This window comes from Pogona vitticeps, chromosome 5, assembly GCF_051106095.1.
Source record: "Pogona vitticeps strain Pit_001003342236 chromosome 5, PviZW2.1, whole genome shotgun sequence".
Lineage (NCBI taxonomy): Eukaryota > Metazoa > Chordata > Lepidosauria > Squamata > Agamidae > Pogona > Pogona vitticeps.
The window spans coordinates 119582335-119603925 of NC_135787.1; the positions used below are offsets into that span (position 1 = coordinate 119582335).

The 21591-nt window shown below is 42.0% G+C and overlaps 1 long non-coding RNA gene across 1 annotated transcript; it reads left to right on the plus strand.

Moving 5' to 3' along the window:
• Positions 1–598: 598 nt before the first annotated feature.
• LOC144589528 (uncharacterized) lies at positions 599–16557 on the plus strand. The gene is made up of 6 exons (XR_013545689.1): positions 599–728; positions 1770–1900; positions 2546–2634; positions 4267–4316; positions 10845–11000; positions 16317–16557. It is a non-coding gene; the product is annotated as an uncharacterized LOC144589528 (long non-coding RNA).
• The last annotated feature ends 5034 nt before the right edge of the window (positions 16558–21591 follow it).

Below are 21591 nucleotides of genomic sequence, written 5' to 3' on the forward strand. Positions count from 1 at the left end.
CCCAAGTAGCTGGTTTAAGGTTCACTCAGCCTTCCAAGGCTGGTAAACTGAGTAGCCAGGTTGCAGGGAGGAGGAGCGATGTGTAACCTGCATAATTAAATTGTAAACCACCCAGGAAGTGCTTTAAGTGCTATGGGGCAAGATATAAGCAGCACACTTTCTATCCCGTGCAGTCCCCTGGCCTGAAAATGTATGTGTTGATTCCCCTCCCTACAGAAATGAGCACTGTCATTCTGGTGTGGCTCAACCACACCAGATAGAAGAGAGCTCACACTAAGGGTGTGATCACATGGGTACATAGCTCACACTTTGGACCACTAGTAGCACTGTCCAGTATGAGCTATTTCCCAGCAATCACATGTACAGAGAATAGTATTCTAGCCCAATCCTGAGCCAGGTTCTAAACTGGACTTTTTTGGTCCAGCAACAGAGCTACAACTGTTGAAGGCTGGGCTGAAGCAATTTCCCAATGGATGGATAGATGGATGGAAGGGTTGTTTTATGGGAATTGTTCCCAGCAAAGCAATCCTTTCCGGTGCAGTCAGACATGCACCTTTCTTTTAATCTGATGGCATCCTGAGTCAAATCAAGGTAAGACAGTTTACTACTTTGGTCCTGGTGATATATTAGAAATGTACAAATTAGTGTTAACTCTCTTCTGATGCTTACAGGGAGCAAGATCAGTGGATGTATATTTCCCAGATGCATCCTGGTTTGATTACTATACGGTATGTATCTGTGCAGATTACTCTTCTACACATGCACAAAGCATTCAGTCTTTTGCATAAAATCTCACTGATCTCTATTCAGCTGGCATTTCAGGGTTTTGTTTGTTTTTTTTAAAAGTGAAATGAAAAGTTCCCAGTTTTCAGAGTCATTTTAGCATCTTTGTTCTCCACTGGATTGAAACATAGGCCAGGACCCTCTTGGTTAAACAGGGAGCGAGTGGACAGTCAATCATGAAAGCATCTCCTTTGTCTGCTCTGAAAGGCCTCCTGTCATATTACCAGTTGCAAGACAGATCTTGGAACCGTGTGAGAGTAGACACACAACAAGGGGCTGGCTGGAGCAGGAGAGGGGCATTTACCAAGGATGGGCAGGTGTGCCCTTCTCTTCCCCCAGTGAGCAACATCTTTCTGGATTTATTTAATTTTATTTTATGGGCTGGCATTCCCATCAGCCCTAACTAGCATAAGCAGTGATGAAGGATTATAGGAATTACTGTATAGGCCAAGAGACATCTGGAAGATGACGCACTCCTGCACCCACCCCTACTCTATCAAGTATATTCAGTTTCCAACTTTTCATCCAAAACAAAAACACTTTCTGTGTCCGTTTGGATCTTATGGCAGGTTCAGAGGTACAGAACCTGGAGAAGTTAGTTATTTGGCAGATAACTCCCAGGATTCCCTATCAAGACTGAGGAATTCTGAGAACTATCTAGTCCCAAGATCAATTTTTCTGAGCTCTGTTGCAGGTTGCAAAGGAGACTGAGCCATATGCTGAAGCACACCTTCAGTTTGCATTTTGCAAGGCTGGTGGATTTCACTTTTGTTGTACATCATGGTGCGAGAGTGCAGTCTAGCACAGTCTGAAAACCACCACTACCATCAGTAGAGGTTGCCACTGGAATTAGATATGTAGGAAATGGAGGGGGAAAACCTCTTTATGTGCTGTTTGCGATATGGTTTTGTACTTTTAGATAGCCAAGAGACACTGATCAGATTGCTTTCAGAAGAGTTCTTCAGCTGTATCAATTTTTTTAATAGGGTGATAAAATACCGGCTTCATCACACAATAAATATGTCAGTGTTGATGCCCCTCTGGAAAAGATACCACTGTTTATTCGAGGAGGAAGCATTTTGCCAACACAAAAACCGGCCACAAGAACTGCCAAGAGGTAACTAACAGGTTTATATTCATAGTATGATCATTCCTACGAGTCAAGGTGTGCAATATAATTTGATCCCTGTTTCAAAGTTATGTAAGCGTGGCCGAGGTATTAAGGTTGCGCCACAACCAACATGGCATATTTGTTACCACTATATAGTTAAATACATTGGCCAGTATTTGCAAGCATGCTGAGCTTCAGTTCTGAGAAACTGCAATGATGATGAGACTTGGTGGCAGCCTCATGAAAGCCGGGCAAATGACCAGCATTGTCAGAGTTCCATAGCAGCTTCTGCTCCTGGAGTTCCCTGTGCAGAAATATTGAAAAGGATAACGCCCGTAACAATTAGTGGGCATAGACACCAATGATCTTGCTACTCTTCTCAGTTTTTGTGATGTCCCTGCAGGTAACATTTTTGCTATGCTGATTTGATCAAGGAAGGCATGCATGTGGGCCTGCCTTCCTTTGGATTCAGTCCAATGTCTAGTGCACAGATAGGACCTCCACGGCTGTTTTTTTGCAGATGGAAATTTGGGAGCTCCTGGGAGACGTTTCTCTCTTTTGCCAGTTGCTGCCACTTGCTCACAGGACTACACTGCTGGATCGTGCTTCCTCTTGTTTTAAGCTAACCTGCCATGCTGATTTCCTCTATAGCCGCCTGAATCCATTTGGACTTATTATTGCTGTGGATGAACAAGGCCAAGCCTATGGTTCTCTCTTCTGGGATGACGGCGAATCGATCGGTAAGTGTTCAGAATTGCTGTAGTGTCATTAGTGACAACAGATTGGCTTACCTGAGAAGTTTGTGCTTGACACCTGTGTCAGATCCGTGGCAGAATGGGTTCTGATTTTGACCTCCTCTTTATAAAGATCAGAAATGATTGCTTTGAAAACCTGGAAATGATGCTGAGGTAAAATCTATATCTGAAGTATACATTTTATGCAGAGTAAAAATCATATGGTGGTGGCTGACACACACCTTTCTCTGATGCACACTTTAATTTGGTGAGGGACCTGTGTGTCAAGGAAGTAATATTGTCAGGGGGCTAGATTCCATTACAACTCTGAACTCCTAGCAGAGTCAGCCCATGGTGGAAAGGTCAAAGCTGAAACAGCAAACTAAGATATACCATCCTCTTCTGGAATTAACAGTCAGCAAAAGAGAGTTGATAGTTCTGATGGTGATGGAAGCGGAGAAATTGTTGAAGTGTAGCTATTTGTTGGCAGCAGCACTCAAAATTGACACTGGCAGAAAATGTTTCACAGACAGTGATGAGTTAAGTCTTGTTAGTCCTTTGCATTTCCGAATATTTATATCTTGAAAATCCTATGATGAGACAATCCAAAATGAAACAAGAGATAGTGCTGGAAGAGGTTCCAACATCCAGGTTTGAAGCTACTCAGTCAGTTACTGAAGGAGAGTGAAACATAAGTATGAAGAGCACTGTCAGTTTGTGCTTTGCAGATTACAATCTCATGGAAAAGCTGTGGCTTGTTCTAAAAATAAGAACAATTGGTGTGCAACAGCATTGATTGTCCTGCTGTGGAACTTATATTCTAGATAAAAGGCTCCTGTTAGGACAACTGTATGGCAAAAGAGAATGGTTTCCAGTTGGCAGATATATCATACAAGCAAAAGCAAAATCATGACTGCAAAAAAATTGCATATGTTCAATGCTGAAAATGAAGAAATTGAAATCATTAAAATTTTCAATACTTCAGTTCAATCATCAGTTTAATGGAAGCTATAACCATGACATCAGACGAAGACTGAACCTGGGAAGAGAAATTGTGAAAGAATTAGAAATGATCTTTAAGTGTAAAGATATATGGCTGGAGACCAAAGCCAAGATCATGTATACTATGTTATTGCCAGTTACGATGTATGCCTTTGAAAGCTGAACAGTAGAGAAAACTGACAGAAAATCAATTCATTTGAAATGTGGTATTGGAAGAGAACTTTAAAGATATCACAGACCACCAGAAAAACAAGTGTCCTCTTCATTTAATGAAACCGAAATACTTGCTAAAAGCTAATGGACTAAACCAGGCAGTAGGAAAAGAGAAAGCTCTGATGTGAGATGGAGGAACCCACAACCTTTCGTTTTCACGACTGGAGCAGTACTGTTAATGATATAACCTTTACAGTCATAGGGTCACTGTCAGTTTGATATGTCTTGATAGTATGTAGAAAGAAGAGTGGCTGACAGCCTCCTGTGTAAAACCCAGAAATTTGGATAATAACCCTTGAATGGTCAAGCAGATGTTTGGATATTGTTTTCTTCATTATGCAATTATCTAAAAACAAACTGCCACTCCTCCAGCTCTTTGGATGGCCTAATACTAACATTGTCTTGTGGCTTGTGTTTTGGCAGACACTGTTGAGAGTGGAAACTATTTCCTGACCAAATATACATACCGAGAAGTAAGTACTGTATAATCATGGGCAGAAACTAGGCAAATAAAGGACGTGTGTTGCAGTTGTGGATAATGGTTAAGACGGGAAAATCCAGAAGTAAACACTAAGTAAGGAGTGACAATGGGTATAAATAAGGCAGTTGTTGCCTCTGCTAGGACCAGGTGAAGAAAGGAGAACTGGGGAAAGTAATGTAAAGACAAGCCAGTTTCCTCTCTCCTTTTGGGAAAGAAATATAGATTTTGGGGCAGAGTCTTTTTTTATTTGCACTTTTGTTAAGTGCAGTGGGGTAAAAGTGCACCGGCAAATTCTTACTAGTGCAATAAAGGATGCTCTCTAGTTGTATTGTTGCACTCTAGTTGTATTGGCTGGTGTGTGGTGAGGGATAAGGGTGGCCACTTACTAACTAGCAGCAATTTGCTGATGCAGGTTATGCAGTCATCTCTACACCAGCATAACTAACTGGAAGGATTCCAGTCCTTAGTTTTTGTTAGGAGCTAAAACAATGAATTGCATAGTCCTCCTACTTCAGACCACCAACACTGGGCAACATGTGGTCCTCAAGATGCTTTTGGGTTGTAGTTTCCTTCAGCTTGACCCTGGTAGCCAATGGAGGAGGAAGATGGGAGTTACAGCCTAACATTACATTATATACAGGATATATTCCTCATCTCTGCTCCCATTCAGTTCCTTCAGAACCATTGATGGCACATGTGCCTGCCCAGTTTCTATTCTAAACTTTGGAGGATGGAGCTAACATAGTCTCCTCACTGTCCCCAGCAATGGATTTCAGCCATTCTTATTCTGCTTCGTGCAACCCTTACCTTTTGGTAAACAATGTTGTAGGCTGCTGATCAGCTATCCTTTTCTTACAGAGATTGTTGATAGCCCAAAATGGCTGGCTGAGGGTTTAATCAGCGGAAATGAATGGTTGGGGAAATCATTCAGAGCATCTGATGAAGCGGGCTGCAGTCCATTAAAAGCATTTTGCCAAATAAAATTTGTTAACCTAATTGTTAGAACTTAGAGATAGTTGCATTAGCAGGTAAGAGAAAGTGGTCAATCATAGACGAAGAAACAACAGGTTGGAATACAAGAACCAAGAGGCCAGAACTCTATTGCCAATTTATGATAGCATAAGGGAAATGGTGTAAGCCTTGGGCATAAATCACCATTCATTAAATGAGGGTGCTGGTTGCATTTCCAGAAGTGCACTTGCATGATACAAAAAGAAACGCCAAGGCAGAGAGAAAGAGACTTGTGTATTAGCTGGAAAGAACCCGGTGCTTTCTTGCAGAGCCCTTTCCTGGGTATTTCATGTGTATTAACTAACCTACTGCTTCCTAGGACTGCATGCTCTTTGCGCCGCTTGAATTCTAGCTGTGCATTGCAAATGAAGCTGTTATTACAAAAATACTAATCTTCAGCATTCTCTTATCCAAAAGGAAACCAAATCCAGGTGATTTCCCCCCCCCCCACTCACAGAAAGCACACAACATAATAAGCAGGAGTGTTGCTGTTTCACAGCGTGTATAATTACCCTATATTTCTCTCTGCAATAAAATCAGAGTATGAAAGATGATGGAATCATGTCCTGATTGCTGCAGCAGAGAAAGACCCAGCCGGAACCCATGTCTCCATTCGGTCCCAGTCCCCAGAGGACCCCCCCCCCAAGGATGATGTCTCTGAGGTTCTCAGTCCCAGAAGTATGCAATTAATAGGGCCCATTTAGAACAAGCAAAGGCCATTAATATTCCTGTGATGCTGCAGCCAGACCTCCTGCTTCTAGCCCTGACAATGAACTGGAAAAGACTGATGACTCCTTTTCTGTGTGATGATTTCTACAGAGACTAATCTCAGATATTCATTCTAAAACAGAGGATGCTGCCAAGTGTTGTAAGGCTCTTCCTCTCTGCTTTCTTCCAAATGCTTTTATCTTGTTCTCCTGGAGGAAGCCGACATAACCTGAACAGAAATGGAGGGTAAAGATTATCCCACGTTCTTCTGTTTGGTTTAGTGCAAATTGCTGAAGGCAGAACACAGAAAGACTTTATCTGCTCTCACATTCTGCACGAAGTCAGTTTGAGTGTGATTGCCAGCTCTTTGGCACTTCTATTTCACATTGCTAAAATCAGATATATTTTTTTTCCTGTCACACATTCTTGTGTGAAATTCCTACCTGCATTTATGCCAACCCCAGCTGTCAAGTCAACATTGCAAACATGATGTAATTAAAATTGCAGTTGAATATAGTAGAGGACAGCGTCACTGAAATAAGCAGAGGCCTTGTATGTGCATTAATGTAAGTCTGATTGAAAAACTGGCTCTTTTAAAAGCTATTGTGAGTGAGAGATGCTTAAACGTATTTATAAGCCACAATTTTTTTAAAGGAAAGGGTGGCTAGTAATAACTGCAGTAGAATCAAAGAGACATTAAAATCTTCACATAAATATGCTGTTGAAAGGGATGTTCCGTTCAAAAGCATCTAGTCAACCATTGTTGGAAACAGATGGACGTTGGTCTAACTTGGCAAAACAATTATTGTGCTTTCCTTAATAGCTGATCTTTTGTTGCGTTTATAATCAGTGCTGTAATGTACTCAGGGCTCTCAGTTGCCAGAGTGTCTAGACTTTTTGATTAGCAAGGATTAGAGATGGGCACGAACCTCAGTTCGGAGGTTTGTGCCGGTTTGTTGGATTGGCACCCTGGGTGTCGTATGTTCAGTTCACCCACCCACCCCCAGCCGGCTCTCCCACTCACCAGCCAGCACATGTTGCTCTTCTCCTCCTCTTTGCGCATTTAACCAGTCCCAGCAGGACCACATGCTTCCCTCCTTTGTCTCTTCTGACAGCCACCCACTGAGATGAGGAGGTGGAGCAGGGATTCCTGCAGTGCTGCCTTTGATTGGGCAGCTACTGGAGGAGGCAGAGCAGGGAAACACATGCTCCCGATGGGAGTGGTCAATTGAGCAAAGAGCAGGAGAAAGGAAGCACATATCAGCTGGTGAGTGGAGGAGCCAGCCAGGGGAGTGGGAGAAGGGAACCCGTCGCACTTGTGGTGCTGGTCTGATGAACCAGCATGAACTTCCAAGCTGAGGTTCATGCCCATCTCTAGCAAGGATGGTGGTGATGAGATCATCAGCTTCTGCCTTTTAGCTTTCTGCTTCCATTTAAATTAGAGAGGTCATTGGCCCAGATTTTGGCCAGAACGCCCTCTTTGGGGAATTCCATTCTTATTGATCTGTAAGTTTCATTGGCCAGACAGCACTAGAGATTTTCTTAAAGGGAGTTCTTGGGACCAAGGAATGATGGAGCAGATAAGGTCTAGGAAACACAGATACGATCCTCTCCATCCTGTCTTGGTTTTGAGGATCTCAGAACTGGAATTCAAGAAAAGGAGTCAGGACTGAAGAATGTGGCTTTCTTCATTTGTTTCTATTGTGTCAGCACGTACTGCAGGGACGGGAGGTTTGGGCTTTTTCAAACCCATTCTCAGAAAGAAGAAGAGAAAGGAGAAGCCCCATGGAGATTTTTAAGTGGTCAAACCTGGTGCAATCCTGTGTTGGGTTGCTCTGTGCTTTGGTCAGTGTTCTGGCCTGCTAATTTTACTTATGAGTAGCTGGATAGCTCAGTGAGTTAGGTATGGTTGGGAGTTTCCCCGCTGTGCATTCCAGAAGAGCCAGCCTGTGTAGCTTTGGGCAAGCTGCATGGTCCCAGGACACCCATTTCTTAGTACTCTCTACCTAGAAAATTGTGGAAAGGGCCACCATAAGTCAGAATTGACTTGAGGGCACACAATTAATTAAATAATTTTACTTATAAGTAACTTAGATGCTGATGGATTCAAGAACTGATTTTAGGCTAATTCATATATTCCATTTGTTTTGTAATGCATTTAAATTGAGGGATAAATGCAAGTTAGTGAATTAAAAATATTCTTTGTGAACACTAATTCTGAGTGGATAGTGATAAAGATTCATGGCTTATTCTCAACAAATCTGTTTAATGAAATTAGAAGATTAAAGTTGGAACAGATATTACTTTCCAAGTATATTCATAGTTAGTGAATTGTAGAAAAATAGTAGGAGGCTATTAAGCACTATGTTTTTTATCCCAGTACTGCTACTGAAAATAGCAGGTACCATCCACTACCAGTTGTTCCCTGAGTGCTAAAAGGTATGTCTCTAAGACAGCCCCTCCATTTTTGCGTTCCCAGCACCCCTTGAGTTCCCCAGCACCTCCACCCCATAATTTTGAACAAATGTTAAACTAAAATCTTGTTCATGAAGTCGCATTGTGTCCTACAGAAGGTGAGGGTATGTGTGATTTTGCCAGATCCTGGTGCCCACCTTATCTGTATCCATCTGCAGTTTTAAGTATATCAGTGTTTGCAATGTTGACGTGAGAGCTGAGGTAGGCTGAAAAGCAAGTAGGAATTTCACGTATGACAGAAAGCGGGGGAGAAACACAAGTGCTGCAGAGCTGGCAATCAAATGCAAACTGATTCCTCCAGAAAATGAAAATGGCTTACGTCTTCTGTATTCTGCCATCAGCAGTTTGTTATACAGCAAACAGCAAAATCTGGGATAATACACACACACACACACACACACACACACACACAAACGCATGCACGCACATATTTTTCCATGTATAAGACTGCACTTTTGACTAAAATATTTAGAATAAAAATTGAGGGCCGTCTTATACACGGAAGTAAGCTGTGGAGAGAACAAAAACAATTGAAAAGGAAAGCAGGGATTAAAGTGATCCTGCAGGGCTTTGATCCATTTGCCCCTACACTTGCTAAGTCCCACTTAGATTTCTTACTTTTGGGTCAAAAAAGTGGGGGGTCTTATACATGGAAAAATATGGTATATATTCCATTGCAACAACCTTCATAGTACATAACCACAGTATTAAAAGAATTTAAAAATAGTGCCCAGCATCTTATTGGGGATTTACATCTAAATAAACATAATTGTATAAACTAGGGTGGTAAATTTCTCCTAATTAACAAATTGCTACTTGCATTCCTGTTTGCATGCCAGTTGCCAAAATCCTCAATAGGATTCTAGACAGTAACAAATTAAATATGCAAATTAGTCTGTCTGGAATACCTTCTTCCTTAGCACACCATCTAGGGAATGTGGTCTTCAGCAGACCTGAGAAGTTTATTTATGTGTTTGTTTGTTTAAACTTATACCTTGCCCAGCTTACCCAGATATGATCTGAGACCTGGACTAATAAAATCAGGTGTGAAAGCACAGTGCACTGGTACGGGATCTGTGCAAATTGTATTCGTCACGTAGTCCATTGTCTGCTGACCCTTGGCCTGGAAGGTCGAGGCTGGAATCAGGTTTACTTTGGGTAGTAAAAAGGAAAAAATAGGCATACATTCACCACTCTCCACGGGATGGGGGGGGGCTAAACTTCTTTTCAGATGCTGTTTCACCTGCAACTAAGCCAAAGCCAGATTTTGTTTTGGCTTGGGTTTGGCTGTTAATTATCTCCAGAGTTTAATGCTTCCTCAGAATTGAATCCCCTCCTATTTTGAGGTACCTTTAAAAAGATACACATGGGAACTTATTAGGATGACCTGTAGATATGTTTATAACTAGGAGCTCTTCCAGAGGAGAGACGTTTGCTTCAGTAATTTCGAGTGTTCATCCCCTCCCATACCCCTGTTTTATTTGTTCCGGTGTCACTATGCTGCCATCTTTTGACAGCCTCCCTGAGCCACTGCTGTCTCTGATATGTACTCTGGCCCGTCCCATGTAGCAACGAAAGTTCCTAGCACCTCTTTTTCCCATTTGCTTTCTTCCCTGCTGCTGCATACACCCCACCCCCCTTTCGGTGTTCCTGGTCTCCCCACTGGCTGCCATGCTGTAGCTTTTCACCTCTCCCTATGACACGACCGGCACCTCTGCCATGTTATATTTTCCTCCTTTTCTTATTTTTGTAAATCTGTAAAAGTGTAAAAAGACACACCCACACATCCCTGACACAACGTACAGGCTAGGGGGTGTTTCTAAAAGGCAAGGAGAAGTTGACAAAGTGGAAGTTGACAAAGTAGAATGAAAAAAAAAAAGCCAAAAATGGTGGAGGAAGGAAGAAACGGTTTCGGAAGTCGGTCAAAACCCCCATCTAGTTCCTGTTCCTAAGGAGGCGAAACTGGATGGATGGTGGGAAAAATACTGGAGACTTCAGTACTTAGACTTCAGTACATTTTGTATAATATTTTGCATGACAGTCAGAATGAGGGCTAAGCCATCATATTGCAGCTATGATACAATATGTATAAGAAAAAGGTCTTTCTTGTATAAACATGATTTGATGCACATGCCAGCTGGTCCTTCCTATGCCAGTTTGCCAGTCTGATATCATGCTTGTGCTGCACTGTCAGTGTGGTATTCCAAGAGCAAAAAAAAAGGAGGGCAATTTTGTGCATGACCAAACAAAGTAATATGAGGATTATTCCTCCCTGGCCTTGTATGCTTTTGTTTTAATAAAATAATGTTCTTCTGAATTATTTTAGGGCCACCTGGAGACAAGAATTGTTAACAACAACTACCGGGGAGTTGATTCTCTGGTGTATGACACAATTCAGATCCTTGGTGTAACCTCAAAACCTCGGAGAGTTCTTCTGAATGGAAAGGCCATCCGTGATGACACACATTATCATGGAAATGGGGTAGGAGTTGTGCTTGTTAATTAATGAACATATTTATGTTAGTATCAATGGTAAGATATGGATTCAAAAGGAATACTCTAAAGTTGGGTGGCTTTGTACTCAGAGCTTAACGAATGAATCCCTTGGTAACTGCTGGGTTTGGCTTTGCTGTGGGATATTGATCACAGAAACCTGCATCAACCTGTATTTTCCTACTCCATTACCTTAGGCTCTGTTCCATACCTCTAATGACTATAAAACTAGGGGCGGTTGCTCACTGTCTTAATGTAATTGTTTCAGGAATATTGTCTGCCATGTTCCATCTATTTATTGGCAGGGCCCTGACAGGAAGAGTCATTCCTATTGCTTGAAAACATGGTCTATTGAGTCATGTTGTGGCTATAGGAACAGCCTCCTAGAGGCATGCACTGGGCCTTCTCCCTCTGCTCTGCAAACTTTTATTCTACCTGTGTTTGAAAGACAGAAGCTAGATCAGCACCCCAAAAGCTCTTCCTCGAATAATCTTCGCATGGCACTGCTGGCAAGATGTTCATGGGTGTGCTTTTTGCACATACATGTGGAATCAGAGACTGGGAAAGTTCCATTTTTGGGTGGGACACCTACAACTTCTGGAATATGCTCATGTGTGTGACCACAAGGTACATTGTACCTCTATGGTAAAACATGCCATGATGAATTGTGAGTCCATAATGAAATTGAATTGCGATCCATAATGAAAATGCAAAAACAGGAGGAGTGATGGAAAATCACAGGCAGCGATGGCTAGCCTTAGACCCAGGCAAGAAATTCTGTGATCCTCCCATATAATTTTCAAACTCCAGTTCCTATCTGACTGGCCAGTGGTGAGGCATGATGGAAGTAATAGTTTACAAGCATCTGCAGGTCTCACAGCCCTGTTTTAGGAAAAAAAATACCCACCAAGCTTGGAAAAGTTATGTTCTAGGACTAAAACGCCAAGAATCCTGCCACCTGCAGGACCCCTGGCCATACTGGCTGGAGGATTCCAGGATTCTGTGGTCCAGAAATGTAATTCCTTCAAGCCCTCCTAACCACCCTGTATGAGCAGTGATGGTCTCTAGAACTGTGAAAACCAATGGAAATTAATAGGTGACAGTTTTCTCAGCACAGAAGTATACGGACAGAGGAAGTTAGCTGACCATTTCTTATTTTATATGTAGCTAGTGGCAGCTGGAGTAATTGCTACACCATCAGTGTGGCATTCCAAGAGGAAAAAAGGGCAATTCTGTGCATGACCAAAAACAGATGCCTGTAATAGTGTATGTAACCCTGGGGTGTTTCTTTTCCCTGTCTAGGAACTATCATGGCTTAGCCAGAGTAATTAGGGCTAAGCCTCAGTAACTAAGTACTTTTATTGCAGATGTTCAGGCTGGAAACATTTAAAGTGACATCAAAGAGTAGGGAGAGAACATGCAGAGTGCTCTTTCCTCACTGCACAGTAACTACATATGGCCACACCGGAGACTGATAATTAGACCTTATAGGCAGTTTTGATTCCCAAGTCTCTCATTCTAGAAAAGATGTGAGGGAGAAAATATCAATTTTCTCTTAATGGGGAATCTTCCACTCTCCCCACCTGGGAGCAAGCTATTCCATCCTAAAAATGTCCTGTTATTTAATGTAAATCTCTTAGGATGCAGCAGTACAATATATCTAACTATTCTTCTGCCTTTAAATGGCTATTATAGCATGTTGGAAGAGTACTGTCCCTAGATTGCTATCATATTTCATTGGAAATAAATCACTAAAGGTACAAGCAGTAAACTAGTTTTTGCTGTGCTTTCTAGCTGGGAAATGCAGACAGAATAAAGTGTGTTGCCCAAAACTTTTTTTTTTACCTTGAAGAAAATAGTTAAGCAAAGCAAATAAGAGAAAGAAATTTTGCTTGAACCAAAACAGGAGGGAAGAGATCATTTTTAAAAAAGATTGGTGTTTATCATAAACATAGTTCAAAGGAGATATTGTAATTTCCCCTCCTGCAACAAAAAATATGCAAGAATAAGTGGATGAGAATGCTGTACTAAAATACGGAGGAAAATATGTGAAATAATATGTTCCAAAGCTAACAACCTTTGAGGCTACAGAAGCCCACAGAAGCTGCTTGTCTGTTGTTTATTTTAGCCAAGAAGCCGGAAACAACTTGCATTTTTCTTCAGGGCTGGCCCAAGGTGTTTTGCTGCCTGAGGGGAAATTAAGTTGTCCCTTCTCTTCCCCCCCCCCCACATTCCCTACACAGGAACACACTGCACTAGCAAACTGAATTTTGTGTCAACAAAAATGATCAGGCAGTGTCCTTCACTGAGGGCAGGAGGCACGTTTGAAGCATGCACTTTACTAGGTTTTTGCCCAGAGATGAAACTAGACCAGGGCTTTGATCTAGGGTGCAGACATTCAGAGGGCATAAAAATCCACTGCTGGAATGGCCCACACCCAACTGTTGGTATTTGTGGCTGGAAGGTCATGAACCTGTCTGCCTTGAGGACCCTCCAGCTGCTGCTCTTGGGCAGAAGGAAGAATAAAACAATATAGCACTTAGTCTTTAAAGTGCCACATCCTTTTTTTCTTTTGTTTTTCTTGTTGAAATAAAACAAGTGAGCTCAGAAGATAAAAAGTGTGGAGTATGTTCAGTGGTCCCAACCATTCCTTCCTGTTCTTTCATCCTCTGCATATGCCAGTCTCTTAAAACCTAACCTTAACTATTAGCACAGCAAAACCTCAAGTTTCAAAACTTGTAGTTACAGTTCTATTGTAATCTAAACCCATTGAAATCTATTGGGCTGTGGCATATTTAACTTTGGTGGGATCATTTCTCATAGAATCATAGAAAACTGAAGTTGGAAGGGGCCTATGAGGCCATCAAGTCAACCCTCTGCTCAATTCCTCATCTTTTGCAGTGATCCCTATCATTAATTTGGAGATTGTGGTGGAATCCCGATGTCCCACCTGTCAGTCAGGTGGAGCTCCAGAGCAAGAGCCTATGAGAGGACAGGAGGGCAGAGTCAGGGAGACAGTTGGAGACTGGGAGAGAAGGAGAGAGGAGGTTTTGAAGGTTTATGAGAGAGATTGGAAAGTTGGTGTAGTTGGTTGATGTGTTAAATAATAGTTAAAGGATAGAAGTATAATAAAATAGTCATCAGAGCTTATTCCAGTGATCGATGTGAAGTAATACAAATAAAGAAACGTGTTTAATATCCAAGTTTAATGAGTGCAACATAATAAAACATCTGTGAACCTACTTGTGTGATTCAACTACCAAATAATATTCAATTGTATTTGACAACACGTGTCTATGCACCATTATTGGTAAAGTGTGCATAAAGATCCACTGGTGGCGGTGAAAGGAGAAATAAGCAAGTCGTGTCCAAAGGTGGACCTGGGTTTGAGGGAAGCAAAGTAGGGACACTGGGGGTGCAAAACATAAGTAGTGGCAGCATTGGTGAGATCCAAATTGAATTCCAGTAAGCCATGGGATGCAAAGGGAATAAATTCCAGTATGCCAAAGAAAGGGAAAAGAAATTCTTTGAGTCTAGTTAGTCAAGGGCCAAAGAAAAGGAGTAGGAAACCCTGAAGCTCTGTGTGGATAGCTTGGAAGGGACTCCTGATCATGGAAAAACTAAAGCAGGAAAGGACTCTGAGGAGAATTCTCGTGTTGAACATTTACCTCAAGCTTAGAGAAAGACCAAAGGGCTAACTTTGGATCCCAAGCTCTGAAAGAAGAGCGCTGAAGGGAATTCAGTGGTGCCTCGCTTAACGGCGATAATTCATTCCAGGAAAATCGCCGTTAAGCGAAAACATTGTAAAGCGAAAATAAAAACTCAATTGAAATGCATTTAAACCCGTTCAATGCGTTCCAATGGGGTAAAAACTCACCGTCCAGCAAAGATCCTCCATACGGTGGCCATTTTCGCTGCCTGTATAGCGAGGGATCCGTCCCTAAACACAACAGGGAGCCATTTTAATCATCCGGCAGCCATTTTAGAACCGCCGATCAGCTGTTCGAAAAACGTCATTTTGCAAAGAATCAGTTCCCGAAGCAGGGAACTGATCATTGCAAAGCAAAATTCCCCCATTCAGACTATCGTTTTGCGATCGCAAAAGCGATCGCAAAAAGTTCATTGTTAAGCGGTTTCATCATAATATGGGGCAATCGTAAAGTGAGGCACCACTGTAGAAGGGAGGCCAGGGTCAAGGAAATAGCTGAGTAAACTAAATCTAACTGTGGCTGGAATAAAATAAATATTAAGGGGGAAAGCTTGGTGTCTGGAGAATGACAGAAACAGTGTATCAGAACCAGAGACAGGGATCCTGGATGCCTAAGGAAATTAAGTAACAATCTGCAGGTGCCGCGGAAGGCTACTATATATCACTCTCTCTCTAACACAGAAAAAAGAAAAAGTGTTTTTAAATTGAGGCTTGTATATTTGCCTCTATTAAACCAACCAACATCCAAAAGAAAAACAAATAAACCATGCCTTCTAAGAAAGGGAAACGGTTAACAATTGAGGTATCGGATGTTCAAAGTTTACCTCACAAAGAGGAAAGCATGAGGAGCAGGAGGAAGATACCTCCCAATTGGGTTAACTTCCCAAGAGTTTGACAGATGGAGGGTGCAGCAGGAATTTGAATTAAAAGAGTTACAGCTCAAGGCTGAGGCTGAGGCCGAGGCCAAGCAAAAGGAGCCAGATTTGGAAAGGGAGAGAGCTAGGGCTGGGGCCAGGCAAAAGGAGCTAGATTTGGAAAGGGAGAGAACTAGGGCTGAGGAAAAAGCTTTACAGCTCAGGGCTGAGGCTGAGGCCAGAGAAAAAGAGATAGCTATGAGAGCAAAAGAGATAGAATTCCAACTAGAAATGAGACTATTGGAATTATCAGCCCGAAACAAAAATAATAATAATTCGCATCCTGAGAATTTATTAAAAGCAGACTTAAAGAAATTCCCTCAGTTCAGAAAGGATGATTACCCTGAGGCATTCCTCATCACTTTCGAGAGGACATGCTGGGATTATAAGGTGAAAGATGAGGAGAGAATGATCCTGATAAGATCTCAAATAAGTGGAGAGTTAAATGAGATTTATTCTCAAATGTCCCAAGATCAGGCAAAGGACTAGAGGCATTCAGAAAATTGGGTACCTCAGGAGGAAATTTAGACAGTTAATTAAAAAGCCTGAGGAATCATATTAACAATTGGGAGCCAGTCTAGTCAGGTACTTGGAGAAGTGCGCGACAGAGATGTTTTGGCAAAAGAAGAAACAAACAATGAAACATGGTTTGGTATCATTCTCTCCTTTTCTCTCTCAACAGAAACTCACCATTCACATTTCTGCACCACTTGGAGAACCCTTGGACATCACACTTCAGTAAAAGACTGAAAAGTCCAGAGCATTTTTTTTTAACCTGGTTAAACCTGTAATTTGCATGTCTTCATGATTTTCTGAGTTGAATTAAAAAATCACGACTCCATGTGTAGTGAGTTTCTTTTTTTTCTGGTGACTTATATGATAGGTTATGCTAACAATATAAAATAAGTGAAATCAATAACCCCTTTTTAAAAACTATGTTAAATGTGTGGTGTAAGTATAAAAAAATCTGTGTTCATCTAACTCTCAATTAAGAATAGCAACTGAAATAGAGAATATCCCTGCCAATGTGAAAGTCTATTTAGAATCATTTAAAGAAAAAAGTGATTAGATTAAAAGATTGGCTGGAGCAGGGAGTTGGGGCTGCGGTAGCCAAGCAACTACCACAACTGTGCTGCAGAAGATGACACCAGCCACAAGCGCCGCATGGTAAGTGGTCTAACAGGGTGGGAGGTAATCAGTAGGAAGTAATCAGGCTGGCCACCTGTGCTGGGGGGGCTTCATATTCAAATACAAATACGAAGCCCCTATCTCTACTTGTGACCACATAACAATACCACAGTAGTGTCATTGTGGTTCTAAGGTCAGTGTTTGGATGGCTTCATCTACTTTCATCCGATATCTTAGGCTGGCTACCTGCCCAAAAATAATTTACCTCACCATTACTAGGCAGAATAAAATTTGTGACAGGCACCGGAAACTCATCCACCAACATTTTGAGTGTCAGTTCATGACCATCACCCACCTGCAAATGAAATTGCCTGTTACCATAATCTGAAAAATTGTTTTGAAAAGTCTGAAATTTAGTGCTCAGTTGCCACTCTATCTATCTATCTATCTATCTATCTATCTATCTATCTATCTATCTATCTATCTATCTATCTATCTATCTATCTATCTATCTATCTATCTATCTATCTATCTATCTATCTATCTATCTATCTATCTATCTATCTATCTATCTATCTATCTATCTATCTAATCTATTTATTTATTTATTTATTCATTCATTCATTCATTCATTTGAAGAGGTACTGGGGTGTATGCTAGTTGTGCAGTCAGGCACGCTAGTTGTGCAGTCAAGCACAGTGCCCTGGCACCTTATCTGTTAACTGTGGAGAACTGCACAAACTTTACACAAGCAATTCCCGTTGTAGTTTTACAGTATATCACAGAAGTGAGTACACCCCCTCACATTTCATAAATATTTTAGTATATCTTTTCATGTGACAACACTATAGAAATGACACTTGGCTACAATGTAAAGCAGTGAGTGTACAGCTGGTATAAGAGTATAAATGTGCTGTCCCCTCAAAATAACACAACACACAACCATTATGGTCTAAACCACTGGCAACAGAAGTGAGTACATGAAAAGATATACTAAAATATTTATGAAATGTGAGGGGTGTACTCACTTCTGTGATGTACTGTATCTCCACCAAGGAAAACTTAAACAAATGTATTCAGCATCTTAAGATAAATATAAATGCAATATATATTTTAAATGTTTAATCTAGGTTGCAGCTTGAATTATTTACTCATTTCCCTGATCAGTTGATAAATTTTAATGTGCTGACTTCATTTATGTGCCAACCGTTAACTAGTCCATAATGGTTCATCCTCTCTTTGCCGTGTACACAAAAAAGCAACTAAATGAAGCCCAAGAGATAGCTCAACAAGGGAAATGGATCAGGCTAAATCATGCTCACTTAATGTGTGTGAGCAGCCTCATCAATGCTCCTTATAATTTTTATTTATTTATTTATTTATTTATTCGATTTTTACCCCGCCCCTCTAGACAACGTCTACTCGGGGCGGCTTACATAAGTTAAAATAGCATATAAAATGCAATTATACAATTAATTCTAAGCAACAGATTTCCAAGATGGCAATATTCAAAAGAAGAAAAAGAAAGAGAAAGAGAAAATCACTTAATTGACTGGGGGGAAGCCCTGTTTAAATAACCAAGTTTTTAATTGGCTTTTGAAAACATCATGCTATTAATTATTGCAGTGGCCCATTCAGTTGTTACCGGCCTGGCTGCTTTGATTAGCCAGGCCGGCCAAGGGTCGAGAGAAGAGGTGGTGGCCCGACAGCGATCAAGCGCCTTGCCTACCAAATCTGGTGTTACAGGCTGAAAGGAGTAGAGAATAACCGGGCAGGACGGAGCGCTGGACATCTCTGCTAGATCCATTGTGTTTAAAAAAGGAGAAAGGTCACGGAGGATGGCCTCCACTTTGAATTTTAAAAACGATGCAAATTGGTCAGGTGAGATGCTAGTGGGAGGCCCTTCACCCTGACCAATTCCGGATAGATCGCGAACTATACGGAAAAGTTCCGCCTGCTGGTTGGAAGCTTCGCTTATCCGGTCAGCGACTTGAGATCTTCTAGCAGCCTTTACCTTAGCAAGGTAATGGTTAGTTGCGATCCTGACAGCTATCTTATTATAATCTGTTGGTTTCCTTCTCCAAATGCACTCTAGCCGTCTCCTTATTCGCTTCATCGCTCGTAGATCCTGATTATACCAGGATCCTGGCCAAGCTCTGCTCCTGAGAGGGCATTTAGGTGCGATCGTGTCAACAGCCCTAGTAGTGGCGGAGAACCAATCATCAACCAGGGCTTCAACAGGAGCGCCAAAAGGGCTTCAACAGAATCCCTCTCATGGTATCCTGGAATCTCATTGGATCCAGTAACCTTCGAGGGCAGACCATCAAAATAGGTCCCTGCTCCCTGCGGGGAGGGAGCGCCATTGCGAGGTTACATTTTATCAGGTGATGGTGTGACCATGACAAGTGGACTGACACAAGGTCAGTCACCATCAGACCACACTCGCTACACTCGGTGGAAAAAACCAGATCAAACATATGGCCACCCATGTGTGTGGGACCGTTGACATGTTGGGACAAGTTCAAGAAAGCCATGGTTTCCAAGAACTCAAGAGCTGGACCAAATACCTCCGCCTCCGCATGGATGTTGAAGTCACCCAGGACCAGAAGTCTCGGGGACTCCAACAGTGCCGTGGAGACGAAGTCCGCCAGCTCCGGTAGGGAGGTGGCTGGATCGCGGGGAGCGCGGTAACCCAGCAAGATCCCAATACCATCCCTGGCCCCAATCCACACATGAAGGACCTCCAGGCCTGGCTTCACAACCGAGGAGCACCTTGTAACCTCTAATGATTTTCTATAAACAATGGCACCCCCCCCGCCCCTCCAGTCTGCCCTGGTGCTGCACTGCATAACCCGGAGGGCAGGAAAGGGTCAAAGAGACCCCTCCTTCCCTGCCCATCCAGGTCTCAGTTATAAGACTTTTTGCACTCAGGTACACAAATTCTCAAGCATGAAATAGATAATATATCAACTATATGTGGCATATGTGCATTTGGTCACTGCTTTTTCAGGTATAGAATGTGGACTCAGCAGTGGTAGATGGATCAGGGTTCTCTTTTCATCTACTTCGGAACTGTTTCTGTGAGTAGAACGGGGAGACAGCAATCCTTTAAACCCTTCCCCACCACAGCCCCCCTCCAATATGCTTCAAAGGAGTGGGAATCCTCCGGAGAGGCATTTCAGAAGAGCAGAAATTGCTGAGGCTAACATAATTCTTGATATTATTGGTCATGTACTGTATATTTTGGCTGTATTTAGCATATATAAGAATTGTCTCAGTTTCACACAAATAAACCCAAAACAAAAGAAGGTACAGTATAGGCATTTGGCAGATATGTTGTCCCATAAAGTACTCTGTGCTGTAAATGGACATGGATTTGTCACTTATTGATTGAACAGACTTGATGCTGCAGCAGCGAAAACCTCGAACAAAATAGATGATGGCTGGCCTTTGTACATATATTGCAAGTTCCAGATAGATAGGGATAGAGGGAGATAACTTTCAAAGCGCCAACCTAGCAGTTTGAAAGCATGCAAATGCAAGTAGATAAATAGGGACCACCTTGGTGGGAAGGTAACAGCGTTCCGTGTCTAAGTCGCACTGGCCATGTGACCACGGAAGATTGTCTTCGGACAAAACGCTGGCTCTATGGCTTGGAAACGGGGATGAGCACCGCCCCCTAGAGTCGAACACGACTGGACAAAAATTGTCAAGGGGAACCTTTACCTTTACCTTATCTTATCAGTACAATCCCATATATATCTTCTTGAAAGGAAATTCCGTTGAGTTTGAGGAAACTTACTCCGCACTCCCCATAAGAATGCAACCTATGGGTGTAGCCAGATATCCTCCCTCCATTGAACAAGGAGGGGGTGATTTCCACTTCCCTTGCAGCCCCCAAATCTACTTCAGAGGACAGATGAATTACCAGAGCAGGGTCAAGAGAGGAGGAGATGAACAGACAGTCCCATGGTACATACAGAAGTCTCTTTGTGCAGTGTTGGACTTTTTCCCTAAGCCTGTACACTTGGACACACTTACCTAGGAGCACATCCCACTGAATGCAATGAGACTTAGTTCCAAGTAGATAATACATAGGATTGGGGCATAAACTTGTTATGACAACTACAAATAACAATGAATTGCTTACAATGAAAGACAAGGGACACCAATCTTTATTTCTCAAAACAGGATTCAGGAAGTTTCAGTAACTTGAATTTGTGTGTGTGTGTGTGTACACAAAAAGTATCACATCTATGATGGTATGGTGTAGTTATTGGTTTGGGGGCCCATGTGGCCCTTAGGAGTCTTGAGCTCTAAAACAGGAAGGCACGGTTTTGAGGCAACAATGTGATTCCTCTCCACTCTTGCCTCTTTGTATTTGACCAATAGACACATTTCATGCCTCCAAGAGATTATGTATACTTGTGACAGCATGTTTTTTGTACCCCTAAATACTGGAGTATACCTTTATACAGGGTTTGGGGATACAGTGTGGCCCTTGGAGGTACAGACTGGTCCTTAAGGGGCCTTAACCCTAAAACAAGAAGGAAAGGTTTTAGGGTGGAATGTGACACATCTTCCATGGTTGACCAGGGAATGTGTTTCCAGGCCTTTTTTTGCTGTCCCATTCTTATATGACATTTTAAACAAGTGGCAGGCATTTTCTCCACAGAGTTGAACAATTTAACCCTTCCATGATGAACCTCTTAAAATGGACATTACTCTAGAAATATTCAGTATTTGGCCACACAGAGAACCAGGCTATTTGGAAGTCATTTAATAGCCTCTGGAGTAGTGTTTGCGGAACCAAGCCAAACTAAAAAAAA